The 14156-nt window shown below is 36.3% G+C and overlaps 1 protein-coding gene and 1 pseudogene across 16 annotated transcripts in view; one reads left to right on the top strand and one right to left on the bottom strand.

Moving 5' to 3' along the window:
• Positions 1–14156, top strand: part of PHF14 (PHD finger protein 14) — a 185487-nt gene that overhangs the window by 97445 nt on the left and 73886 nt on the right. The window lies entirely within an intron of this gene.
• LOC127492693 (COX assembly mitochondrial protein homolog pseudogene) lies at positions 9789–10310 on the bottom strand (annotated as a pseudogene).

The raw sequence follows: 14156 nt of genomic DNA, 5'->3' as shown, positions 1-14156 counted from the left end.
GGAGCCAGGTGCTTCTCCTGGTCTCCCATGGGGTGCAGGGCCCAAGCACTTGGGCCATCCTCCACTGCACTCTTGGGCCACAGCAGAGAGCTGGCCTGGAAGAGGGGCAACCAGGACAGAATCTGGCGCCCTGACCAGGACTAGAACACTGTGTGCCGGCGCCACAGGCGGAGGATTAGCCTATTGAGCTGCGGCGCCGGCCCATGATAGCCATTCTAATTGCAGTGAATTGAAACCTCATTATGATTTTTATTTGTATTTCCCTGATGGCTAGTGATCCTGAGCATTTTTGCATTTGTCTCTTGGCCATTTGAATTTCATCATTTCATCCTTTGAAAATGCCTGTTCATGTCTTTGCCCATTTTAACTGTTTTGTTGTTGTAGAGTTTCTTGAGCTCTATTTGGTCCTAATTTAATTTTTTATCAATTGAATAGTTCGCAAATTTTTTCTTTGCAAACTTTGTAATATATATATATATATTCTTTGCAGATATATATCTTTGTAATACAGAAGCTTCTTAGCTTGATATAGTTCCATTTTTCTATTTTTGCTTTTATTGGTTGTACTGCAGAGGTCTTTTCCAAGAAGTCTTTGCCTCTGCCAATGTCATGCAATGTTTCCCTCTTGCAATTTGATGGTATTGTTAGGTAGGAAGTCAGATATGAGCTTATGTGTGTGTGACAAAGGCTTAAAGAGTTGACATCTAGGTCCAGCATATGCATCTCAAAGTCATCCCAATAACCTTCCAGGGGCAGCCTAGTATTTGCATCCTGCCCTGCCCCTTCTACCTGATAACCTGCCAGGTGGGGATCCCCACCCCTTCTGCCTGATAATCTTCCAGATGCAGCCCAGTATCTTCACTTTAAATGCATGCAGCCCCTTCTACCCAATAACCATCCTTCCTCTCAGTCAGGGCAATGCCAGCCAGGCTTCCCCCTGTCTGATAACTTCAGGGGAAAAACTCAGGAAAGTCTTTTGTTTCAGGAGAAGAATATGTGGGAAAACAAGGTCCATCCCCTTAAAAACCCCTGGCCTCAACCAGACTGCGTGCTCAGCCCTCTGCCTCTATGCTGAGCTGCCTGCCTGGCCTGGTCAGGTGTACTCTCTCTACTCAACCATGTAACCCTCTCCCCCAGTCTGAGCGACTGGGCACTCTCTCTCAGGTTCTGTCTGGAGAGGTGCCCATCCGTTCTTATGGATGTCCCTGCTCTAATAAACCTTGCTATTTGCTTTCCACTTACTCTGTCTCACACCTGAATTCTTTTTTGCACGAAGACAAGGACCCTGCCATTCACCGGTAACAGTATCAGCTTGTAGAATTAGATCTTTGGTTCTTTTTGAGTTGATTTTTGTATAAGGTGTAAGGTGTCTTGTTTCATGCTTCTGCAGATGGAGATCCAATTTCACCAGCATCATTTTCTGAAGAGACTCCTTTTTCCATGGATTGGTTTTTGCTTGTTTGTCAAAGATTAGTAGGTTGTAGATACGTGGACTAATTTCTGGGGTTTCTATTCTGTTCCTTGTCTACCAACAATTTCTAAGATAAGGGTTTTTCTTGGTTTTGTTTATTGATTAGTATTTTGATTAGTCATTGATTAGTATTTGATATTTATATTTGATAGTCATTGATTAGTATTTTGCAATTGTTACTATTTTTTAAAGATTGTTTCCAGAGCTTAGATTCCTATTATTTCTTTTGTTAAGCAGAATGAAATATATTCCTTTATGCCATCCTGAAAATTACACCTTATTCTTCAGATTTGACTGCTGTTATCTCTGGTATATATTTAGCAGGGTTTTTCTTCTTGAAATTATCTTGAAAATGGTAAGGGTGAAATGGCAGTGATGAAGAGACCTTAGTTCTTTGTTTCACATGGGAGTATAATTTCCAAGCATACAACGCAGAGAGAAAGACAAGGTGTATTTAAGTCGGAAACCTCCTGGTGGAGTGGCCAGGAACAAAGCTCCTGGAGAGGCCACGCCCAAAGGGACTGGTGGTAGTGGGTTTTTAAGCACAATTTTGGAAGAAAAAAATAAAACCACAAAACTATTAGTTATAAGGTGATGGGAGAAAACTCATCAAAGACCTGATTTGTAATCTTGCTTGCCAAGTCTGACTTGCTCCTAATAAAACAAAAGCACCATCTGGAAGCTAGAATCACCACTCCCTTGCTATTCTCATGATAAGACTGTAAGCTCCCAAGGGGTGGGGTAGGCGTTTTTGTTGTGCAAGAAGCAGCTTTTGGGGAGAAAAGCACTGGAATTTAGCACTTTGATTTTCCTATAGATAACTTTTTTGGGGAAGCAAGCATTTTGCACCTTTCACCCTCTCTCATCTGATTCCTAGCAAAATCATGATCATTCTTTTACTCAGTATAGCTTCTTTTTTTTTTTTTAAAGATTCATTTATTTGCAAGTCAGAGTTACACAGAGAGAGGAGAGAGAGAGAGAGAGAGAGAAAGAGAGAGACACAGAGAGAGAGTGAGAGAGGTCTTCCATCTGATGGTTTACTCCCCAATTAGCCACAATGGCTGGAGCTGCACCAATCCAAAGCCAAGAGCCAGGAGCTTCTTCTGGGTCTCCCACGCAGGTGAAGGGGCTCAAGGACTCGGCTCATCTTCTACTGCTTTCCCAGGCCATAGCAGAGAGGTAGATTGGAAGAGGAGCAGCCGGGTCTCAAACCAGTGTCTATATGGGATGCTGGCACTTCAGGCCAGGGCATTAACCTGCTGCGCTGCAGCACCGGCCACCTTAGTATAGCTTCTATGTCCTTGACCCAAGACACTAAAACAAAGATGCCTTCCACAGTGGCTAGGGGCTTGCACATTTCATATGAACTTGCATTAAGAAATCTTTGGCAAGGTATTTAATCTCACTAATTTTCATGTTAAATTAATATAAAAGATTAAGATAAAGAGGTATGTCAGGGTATCTGAAGAGATATAACACTCATAATTCATAGGCAAAGATGTTTATCACTTAACTCTTAGGGTTAACATCAAAAGGGAAGAAAATTCTGCATTTTAAATCCAGATAATGAAGTATTATGAATCATTTGAAAACTTAAGCAAGCAAAATAACAGAATTATGACCAGTTTGAAACTTTTTTATATTTTTAATTGTTTTTGAGTTTTTACATGTGCTTTATATTTAAGATAACCATTACAGAAGCAGTTGCATTCCAAATAATTGATAGTTACCATACAATAGCATCATTTAATAGTTAAGTAAGATTAAAACAGTAAAGTTAGATGTTCCAATTTCTGCTACAATCTGAAATATTAAATATAATTATTTATTTAAAAATAATATTTACTGATTTTTATTTTCTTAATCAAGTGGTTGTTTCTCAAGTTTTTTTATATCTTTAGAAAAAGAAATTACATTATGGAATATCCTCTAGTTTTAAAAGTTTATTATTTCTTTTAAAAATATGTCCATTTAGTTATATTAATTTTTGAAATGCTACATTTGTAATCGAATCATCTTAGTAATAGAAGTAAAACCAATAAAACTAATCATACTTAATATGTGAGTAATGCTAGACTATATAAGTTTATCAGCTTGAGCAGCAATAGAGGTATTTTTGCTACTTCTTTCTAAATCAAAGGTGAGTAGAAAAACATGAGCCAATGTTACAGCTATGTAAGCTTCTATAAAACATTATCCTTCCTGATTTTTTGTAAGATTATTTAACTTAAATGTAAAGTTACTCAGAGAGAAGGAGAGATGGAGAGAGAGAGATCTTCCATCCACTCATTCACTCCCCAAATTGCCACAACGGCCAGGGCTGGACCAGGCCAAATCCAGGAGCCAGAAACTCTATCTAGGTCTCCCATGTGGGTGGCAGGGGTCCAAGCACTTGGGTCATATTCCACTGCCTTCCCAGGTACATTAACAGGGAGTTGGATTGGAAATGAATTAGCCAGGACTCAAAATGGCATTCACATGGGTTGCTGGTATTACAGGCGACATCTTAGCACGCCATGCCTCAACTCTGACACTCTTGCTATTTTGTAAAAATAGGTATTTTGATAAACTACAATCTTAGCCATCTAGATCTAAACAACAAAAAGTTAAAAGAATAAAAATCCTGGTTGTTTGGCCAGTTTTGTGATGTAGTGGATTAAGCTGCTGCCTGTGACCCTGGCATCACATATTGCAGCCAGTTAAGAGTTCTGGCTGCCCCACTTCTGATCCAACTCCCTGCTAATGGACATGGGAAAGCAGTGAAAGGCCAATGTCCTGGAGCCCCTGCCACCCATCTGGGAGAGTAGGATGAAGCTCTGGCTTTGGACTGGACCAGCCTCGTCTGTTGCCAGCATCTGGGGAGTGAACCAGTGGATGGAAGATCTCTATGTCTCCCTTTCTCTGTAACACTGCCTTTCAAATAAATTTTTTAAATCTAGACTATGTACACTATGTAGAAGCAGCAGTGTAACTTCCCTAAGGTTGTGAACTCTGAAGTAATGATGAAATAACAAAACATGCATAAGCAGTTTCATGGAAATATTGCTTCTATTTATTTTAATTTATGAGTTATCATATTCAACATGACTCTTTTATGTCTTAGGCAAATGTATTTAACTATTTTATTATGGTTAAAATACACAGAACATGATTTCAAAATTGCCAACCCAAACTGCTGCAAAAGGTGTTATCTACTAAGTTCAATTGTTTTTGGCTTTTTTGTGTATATGTTAACAGTTACATACAGTGAAATCCTCAACTGAATAAATCAGTGAATTTTGACAAAAGCATTTTACACTTAAGACCCCTATTCTCATAAAGATACAGAACATTTTCATACTTCCAAAATTTCAGAGCAACCACTCTTCTGTTTTGTTAACTGGATACAAGTTTTTTCCCTTCTAGAGTTTCATTTAAGTGACATTTCTGTCTTTATTTAATTTTAACCATTTTTAATCAGTGTGTAAAGAGACTCTCACTGTGGTTTAATTTGTATTATTTAACTGTATCTGATAAGTAACTACAGTTTTTATGGACTCACTGGTTGATTTTATCTCTTCCTGTGTGAACTACTTTTAAATATAGGTTATTTGTTTAATATTGAGTTGAAGAAGTTAGTTTTTTTGTAATGTGAAAAAAATCCCAGTTTGTTCCTTCTTAAACTCAAAATATTGATGTTGGATATTTAGATAGGGACCCTGCTAAATATGTTTAAAGAGCCTAGATTTTATTAAATTTTAAATTGTCTCTCTATTTCTTGGGAAGTAATACGATATAATGAAACACTAGGTGTGAGGATTTATAAAAAGTCTACTGAGTTTGAAACTTGTTTCTACTATTTTTTTTAAAGATTTATTTATTTTTTACTTGAGAGTTACACAGAGAGGAGAGGCAGAGAGAGAGAGAGAGAGGTCTTCCATCCATTGGTTCACTCCCCAGTTGGCCACAATGGCTGGAACTGCGCTGGTCCAAAGCCAAGAGCCAGGAGCTTCTTCCAGGTCTCCCATGCAGGTGCAGAGGCCCAAGGACTTGGGCCAACTTCTACTGCTATCCCAGGCTATAGCAGAGAGGTGGATTGGAATTGGAGCAGCCAGAACTGGAACCGGTGCCCATATGGGATGTCGGCGCTTCAGGCCAGGGCGTTAACCTGCTGTGCCACAGCACTGGCCCCTGTTTCTACTGTTTTTGACACTGCTTTTATATTCCCTGTGGCTTAACTTCCTATCTACAATGAATAGTAGTGCCTACTCCATGGGTTATCTGGAGTATAAGAACTTGGCACAGTGTTTAGAAAAATGAAAATGTTCTATATATGCAAGCAAGAACTCTACTGATATACATCCATAATTTATTCATTATGTATCATATTAAATCATTTACTGACTTTGTGACTTTATTATTTATTTTATGTGGAAACTGAGGCATAGAGAACCTAAATAAATTCCAAAAAGTCACATAGCTAGAAATTGGTGGAAATGGGGTTCAGACTTAAGTGGTGTGGCTACAGAGTCCTCAGCATAATTTTTATGCCAGCTCGCTGATGGGATACAACTTTCTTTTGATACATGTGTTTGTTAATAGGCCAAATGATGACATCTCTTTCATGATCAGATCTGATGTTATTTTTTTTTAAATCTTCTTTAAAAATTGATTTATTTACTTGAAAGGCAAAGACAGAGGGAGAAACAGAAAGAGAAGTCTTCCATCCACTGGTTCACTCCCCAAATATCTGCAATGACCAGTCCGAAGCAGGATCCAGGAGCTTCTTGTGGGTCTCCCATGTGGGTACAGGGGTCTAAGCACTTTTGCCGTCCTCCACTGCTTTCCCAGACACCTTAGCAGGGAGCTGGATTGGAAGCAGAGCGGCTGGGCCTTCAAGTGGTACCCATATGGGATGCCAGTGCCAGAAGTGGCGGCTTTACCTACTATGCTATGGCACCAGCCCTGTCATGTTTTATTTTCTATATTTAATGTTCTTTGAGATCTTTGTGCTGTAATCTTGTTTTTTTTTTTTTTTTTAGTTTAAATAAAGATTTAATCTTTTTTTAAAAGCTAAACCTTCGCATCCATGGATAGCAATCTAGTTTATGAAGATTTTAAATAAAACGGGGGAAGAAAACACTGTATTTTAATTTTTTCTCAATTTACTTTGAAGGAGTAATGGTTCATTGACATTTTCTTCTTAATACAGTATACCTTCTCTCCATAAGGGTATTGCTAGGAGTCTGATCAGTTAGAATTAAGAGAGTAAACAGACAATACCTTTTTGCTTCATGTTCAGTGTGCTAACAGCTGTGTCTAAAGACATATCCAGTTCTTAAAGTGGTATCATTTCTGATTTATTATCTGTAACTTTTAAATTAATCACATGACACTTTAAATTTAGTAACTTCTTGAAGCTGTATATAAAACATAAAATGACTTCTAATTTCAAACTCCCCATTTGTTAGTGAACCACTCAGTTTAAACAAAAAAAAAGTGAAAAAAAATTCTGAAAGATAGTCTTTAAAAAAGGAAACTTCACTTTTGCATCCACTCTATACTCCAGTTTCGAAACACATCATTTAATTTTCTTGGTTATGGACATTTCCAGGATGAGATCTTGTATTTCATTCCTATAGATTCTGGTATTAGAAAACTTTATTCTTTGTTGAAGGAATTGGGCTGGCTGATGCTGGTATAGTCTTTCCAATATTCTACTTTTGTAGTCTCTTTTTCTTATCTTGAAGAACAACATATATCCTTGCTCTGATTGTAGATTGAATAAACTTCTGAATAGGTAGGTTCTTCAAAAGGTTCATGGATAATGTGTATTATGCTGAAACTACATACATTTCAAAATTTCTTTTTACAAAATAAACTTACAGTAACTTTTTATGACATGTCTGAACAGGATATAGTTTGTGGTATTAAAAAGTATAATACATTTGTTTCAAAAGAGCCCTTGAGGCCGGCGCCGTGGCTCACTAGGCTAATCCTCCGCCTAGCGGCGCCGGCACACCGGGTTCTAGTCCCGGTCGGGGCGCCGGATTCTGTCCCGGTTGCCCCTCTTCCAGGCCAGCCCTCTGCTGTGGCCAGGGAGTGCAGTGGAGGATGGCCCAGGTGCTTGGGCCCTGCACCCCATGGGAGACCAGGAAAAGCACCTGGCTCCTGGCTCCTGCCATCGGATCAGCGCGGTGCGCCGGCTGCAACGCGCCGGCCGCGGCGGCCATTGGAGGGTGAACCAACAGCAAAAGAAGACCTTTCTCTCTGTCTCTCTCTCTCACTGTCCACTCTGCCTATCAAAAAAAAAAAAAAAAAAAAAAAGAGCCCTTGAATTCTGCTAAGATCAAAGCAAGAGCAGACATCAAATTGATAGTTAAACTTGGATGGAAGAATGGTGAAATCATTGCTTTACAAAAAGTTTTGGGAGACAATGTCCTGAAGAATTCAACAGCTTACAAATTGATAACTCATTTTTGGAAGGGATGTGACAATTTTGAAAATGAAGTTCCTATTAGCAATCCATTCATGTCAACTTACAAATAAAATATGAATCTTTTTCATGCCACAATTTAAGATGCCCAATGATTGACAGCAGAAACAATAGCTAATATATAGACAGTTAGTTCAGCTTATAAAATTCTGACTCAACAATGATAGTTGAGCATACTGTTCGGTGGTTTCTAGAACTGCTGCACTCAGAATATCTACAGAAAGGAGAACTTTTAATAAAAATTTTAAGCAAGTGGGATCAATATTCTGAAGCATTATTTTGAATAATTGGAACAGGAGATGAATCATGGCATTACCAGTACAATCCTAAAGATAAAACACAATCAAAGCAATGGCTACCTACAAGTAGAAGTGATCCAGTCAAAACAAAAGCAGACTAGTCAAGAGCAAAGATCATGGCAAGTTGTTTTAGTATGTTCAAGGCATTTTGTTAATTGACTTTCTGAAGGGCAAAGAACAACAAATTGTTGTTAATGAGTGTTTTAAGAAAATTACCAAAGCTTTAACATAAAATGCTTAGGAAAACTTCACCAGAGAGATTTTGTCCACCATGAGGATGTTCCTGCTCATTCTCCATACACAAGGGCAGTTTTGAGAACATCAATGGGTAATTATTGGGCATCGATTCTGATTTGGCTCCTTCTGATGTCTGTATTTTCTCTAATCTTAAAATATCTTTGAAGGGCACCCATTTTTCTTTGGCTAGTAATGTAAAAAGACAGTATTAGTATGATTAAATTTCTAGGGCCCTCTTATTTTTGATGCATTAAATGGCTAATATCATTCATTACAAAGCTATTTTAAACATAATGGAGCAAATGTTGAGAAGTAAAGCTTATAGTTTTTGTCTTTAATTCTGTTTTCCATGAACTTTTTGAAGTCACTCTATGGAGGCATAATGATTTGAAATTTTATTGAAGTAAATAATTAACCATTAGTTGTGCAAAAAGGTCAGATTACAAGTATACTATAATTGCATTTTGAGAATTAAATTTGCAGAATAGGTATAATTCATATGCAGTCATAGCCTCTTGCTTAGCTGTGATCTGATTTTTTTGTTATTATTTGGAGAGGAAGGATCATTTAGATGAATGGTACAATATAGGATAACAGAGTGTTGCACTCCTTTGAAATTTAGTAAGCTTAGCAAATAAGAATAACAAATTAAATCCTAATAAAATACATAAAATAATGTATAATTTGTTCCTTGACAGAGATGTTTTACACCATTTAATTGATTTTTTTTTCTTTAGCAAGCATGAGACAGAGACCTAAATCTCATGGAAGACATGACTTTAGCATTACATACTCTTAAGGTGATTTTGTTCAGGGAAATGTCACGTGTGCTATGTGGTGTGCATTTTAGTTAATACTGTGATATTTGAACACAAATGTTTTCACATTTCTCTTCTCTGATTAAAAAAAAGCAGAACAGCCAGCTGACTTCAATTTTCCCCCTTAGTTCACCTTACTCATTCATTGTTTTCATGTGGTATATATTTTTTGTATTATTCTTAATATTGTTGACATATTTTTTGGAAGTTGCTAACTAGTAAAATCAGGATGATCCTTTTTTGCTTATTAAGGGACAAGAGCCCACATACATTTGGACAGTAGTAGTACATTTAATATTTATGTTAGTGTGAACAAAAAAGTAAAACTCAGTTGAAAACAAAAATTAACTAGGAAAGGGCTGACATTGTGGCATAGGGAGTAAAGCTGCCACCTGCCATGCCAGCATCCCTTATGGGCACTGGTTCATATTCCAGCTGCTCAACTTTCTTTTTTTTATTTACTTCTATCTCATTTAATAAATCAGAACTTTGAAAAAGATCTGTATTTTAGGTAATATTTTTCATAATTATGATGAAACATTTTTATGTTGAGTCCATTATGCTAAGTGATTTATATTGTAAATGACTTCCACAGATATTAAGTTTCTGAATGTCACTGGTATATTTTTTACGTGCTGGTGGGAAGCTTCTGTAGCCTTTTCTTAGTAGGAATTCCAGTTTTTCTGAATTCTTCCCTTTCCTTCAGGTATTCCATTTTGCATTCTTCATAAAAGGTTGGAACATTATAGTAAGCAGTTAGACATTCTTTCAATGAATGAAGAATTTTTCTTCCGACATTTTACTACCATAAAGATTCCAGATTCCTTGCAACATTCGGTTAAATCTGCGGGGTCGAGCGCCATCTCGGCGAGCAGGGAAGGATGGGCGCGGAGGCTCCGGGGAAGGAGGCAGAGAGGAAGGAGCCCACACTTGACAACACGTGCAAACCCCGGAGGTTCCTGCGATGGGAGCCCCAGGAAGAAGAGGAGGGGCAACACAGGGAGCTGAGGAGCGCAACATTGCTCCCTGCTAGCAGTTTGAGGAAAGCAGTGGAAGATGGCCCAAGTGTTTGGGCCCCTGCACCATGTGGGAGACCTGGGTGAAGCTCCCCGCCCCTGGTTTCAGTCTGATCAGCTCTGGCTGTTGTGGCCATCTGGGGAGTGAACCAGTGGATGAAAGATTCTCTCTTTCTCTCTCTCCCTCTCTCTCTTTCTGTCACCCTGACTTTGAAATAAATAAATATTAAAAAAAAAAAGGCTAGGAAAATAGTTGGGGAGAGAGCAGAAGATTAAAATTGAAAGGTTAGAATTTTTGATAATGCTCTGCTAGCAAGATTCTGTGTGATGATCTGGAATGTGGATAACTCCTCTGGGAACATTTCTCATTCATGAAATGAACATGGCATTAGACTGATTTGTCAATTTCTTTTAACTCTTACTTTCCATGAGTTGGTAATACAAGGACTCCAAAAAGTGCAGAAATTGAATTAAATGATATGTTTATTTTGGTGAAGAAAAAATTTTTAAATCTACACATAATCTTTTTATAATATGTGTTCCCCATGAATGTTTTGAAGACCCCTGGACTGTTCAGGAATGAAGAAGAGAAAGAAATTCAGAAATACAAAATATTATTGAAATACAAGGAATTCTGAGTTACATATAAGCCTCCTGCCAACAGTCATCCTTTTAGTTGTATGTGTAACTCTTAATTTCAATTTTAATTGTATATTTTAGAGACCATAGCCTATCAAAAATACATGAGTTCATTATAAGGCCATCGCTTTTTCATTTATTGCTAATTGAGACTTAAGTTTGGGAGAAGTAGATATAATGCAGAATGTCTTATTTTAATCTGAAGCATTTGTTTTTCTGTAAAAAAGTAAATTGAACTTTTAAATAGAATAAAATATGTAAGTAGATAAAAATGACATCTGGACAATTTTTATAGCATTTCTCATATTTAATCTCTCCAAATAGCTGCTAATTATTTGACATGTAAGATATAAGTTGCTTTTCATTGTAATTTTTATATACCTAAGTCCATATTGTGAAGCAGTTTCTAAGAGCAGTTACTCTTACCCTAAACTGAGATGAATTGAAGTTATCAATTTCTGAATTAGCTCTTATTATAGTGCACTGAAAAGAATTTAAACTAAATGTAGTACACCTGTATATATGTATATACACAGCAGGCTCAATTCAAAGAATTGTCTCTAATTCTGTTTTCTCTTTCTGGACTGACATTATGTATTGTTAAGAAAATACATAATCAAGAATTAGGTTGATATTGTGAGATGACTCAGGAGCTGCCTTTTACAACTGCACATAAACAGAGCAGTTATTCTAAATCACGGCATCACTTTCAGTGAGATAACCACTAAAATCACTGCACTGTGGTTTCCTGAAAAATGCCATAATCCTTCAAATGCCACATTAAACTCAAAGAGAAAACCATCAGTAGTGCCTGCACTGTTATGTAGAAGGATGAGCCGTGAACCAAGTGAAAAAATGTTCTGGAAGAACAGTAACCTTTCCCTTGATGTGTGCATTTCCCATTACATTTTTGACACAAAATGTTGCAAAATGATTTAATAGTGGCATTTTGTTTTGCTGACTTTCCTTTTCTTCATTAAAAAGAAACTAAAGTTAGGATAGGAATGTGCAGGAAGAGTGACCAAGCACTGAATTCTGTAATAGGAATCTTTGTTTTCAAAATAAATTAAAATATTTCCAAAATGCGTCTTTTCCTCTTTGTGCATGTTGTGTTTAACTGTGATACACACAGTCATTTAGCTCTGCTGTCAAATACGATATTTTTTTTTAATTTTTTTTCCTCCATTGTCCTCCTCTTGTTTTTTTCTTCCAAGTAACCTTGATCATAAATGATAGGGTAATCAATCAGGAAAGTTTTTTTTTTAGTGACTATATGTGTAACTCTCACAGTGCCCTACTTTGATTATCACTTTTGGTGTTTGTTACTAGATCTGATTATACTTGTACAATGAAATAAAATATGAATAGCCTCAGTGATCTAAAAGATAAATGCCTGTGAACTGTGAGAGAATACATTTCTATTACGAATGAATGTCATAAAGTTGTCTACATAGCATTAGTAGAAAGCTTACTTGCACCTATAAAAACAAGCCAAGTGTGGTTGTGTAGTTAGAGAAAGTAACCCATCAAAGTATAATTTGTTGTAATACTTTTGCAGCATTAGATTTAGTTTTAGATGTGGAGTACCTGGGTGTCAGCCCTGTCACACAGTTAAAAACAAAGAAAAAAAAACTTGAGAATTTATTTTGCATATGCATATTTGTTTGCATGTCACTTTTTTGAAAAATGTATCACAGAGTGAAAACACTTAATTTGATTTTATTCTCCCATAGGAGAAAAAAATTATAGGAACATTCATCAAAGTTGTAATTTCAATTAAGAAAAAGGAAATATAACCTGGAATTTTTCAATTAATGTGCCATCATTAGTTTCTTTTCACCCAACTGAATGACTTTTTCAGTAGGAGACTTTATTGCTTTTCATGAACTCTGTAAGTGTAGATTATATTTAGTTTTTTAACAAATACTAGCTTTGCTACTCTTTCTCCCAAGTGTCTCAAAATAGCAAATTTTACACTTTGTTCAGCAATTCTTTATCTTCACTCCATCTTATTTAATTCCTTGAAAACACTGTTGATCAAAAGAACTAATTAGTACAATATGCAGTGTGGATGTATATGCTTATTCTTTCAACTAAAATTCCTGAAGGGCTTTGTTAGTGTCATGATTGAAGTGTTCCCTATTGAGCGAATACATTAGAGGACTGTCAATCACAAAGTCTAGGATTTTGAGTTTATAAGGAATTTCTAAAAGGTTGGGCTATGTACTTTTTTCGTTGATCTCATTTAATAAGAAGTTGTCGTTACATATTCCATTTGCTGATGGTGCACTAACAGCAATGAAGATAATGCCTAAGAGACTATTGTCATTCCCAGAGTGCTGCTAGTGATTTGATCCAAGGTGATAGCAGAAAATATAAAAGATGTACTTGTCATAAATTTATTACTGTGGTTTAGAAAATGACACAAGCATATGAAAGTTAATAGCACCCTCATACCCAGGTATGAAAATTAAACTGGTGTAACTTCTCTGGAGGGTAATTAGCAATAAAGTCAAGGACATTAAGCATGACAGTAATGTTTGTAAAGTAACAACACTTATAGGAATCTTTCCAGAAGGAACAGAAATTAGCTCAAGTTTTATGTATGAATCTTCTTAATAGTAGTCAGTATAATAATAATGAGAAGTATACGGAATCAGCATAAATACCTAGGAATAGGGAATGATTAAATGAATTACAATATATTATACATTTTTTCCTCTTTTTGACCACTCATGTACTTATTATAAAAAGATTATTTAAGCTGTCTGAAAACCTTCATGTAAGTTTATGTTAAAAAAAATGCCATTTTTATGATCCTGATCTTAATTTTTTAATAAAATAATTATTTTTATTTCAACCTCCTTTGTATATTTATAATTTTTGATAATGACTATATCTTATTTTTATAACCAGAAAAGAAGGTTTGAAAAAATTAATAAGCATACATAGATTTCTGATAGGAGACTTTGAGTGTCAGAAAAGTAGGCATATCAGATTTGGGAAATCAAGAGTATGACTGAACCCAAATCTCTTGTACCTGTGCCTTGGGAAAAAAAAAATGCTACATAAGTAAGATATGAAAGGGTACTTCATAAGATGCTATTTTTTATAAACATAACTGTTTGCTAAAAAGGTAGTAAAAATAATTATAGAGCTGAAACTAGAAAATACAACACACCACATTCTGAAGAAAAATTA

Source organism: Oryctolagus cuniculus, chromosome 16 (assembly GCF_051225735.1).
Source record: "Oryctolagus cuniculus isolate XC-2025 breed Fujian yellow rabbit chromosome 16, ASM5122573v1, whole genome shotgun sequence".
NCBI classification, from domain to species: Eukaryota; Metazoa; Chordata; class Mammalia; order Lagomorpha; family Leporidae; genus Oryctolagus; species Oryctolagus cuniculus.
The sequence above is the reverse complement of the archived record's forward strand: the minus strand, read 5'-3'. Positions and strand labels throughout refer to the sequence as shown.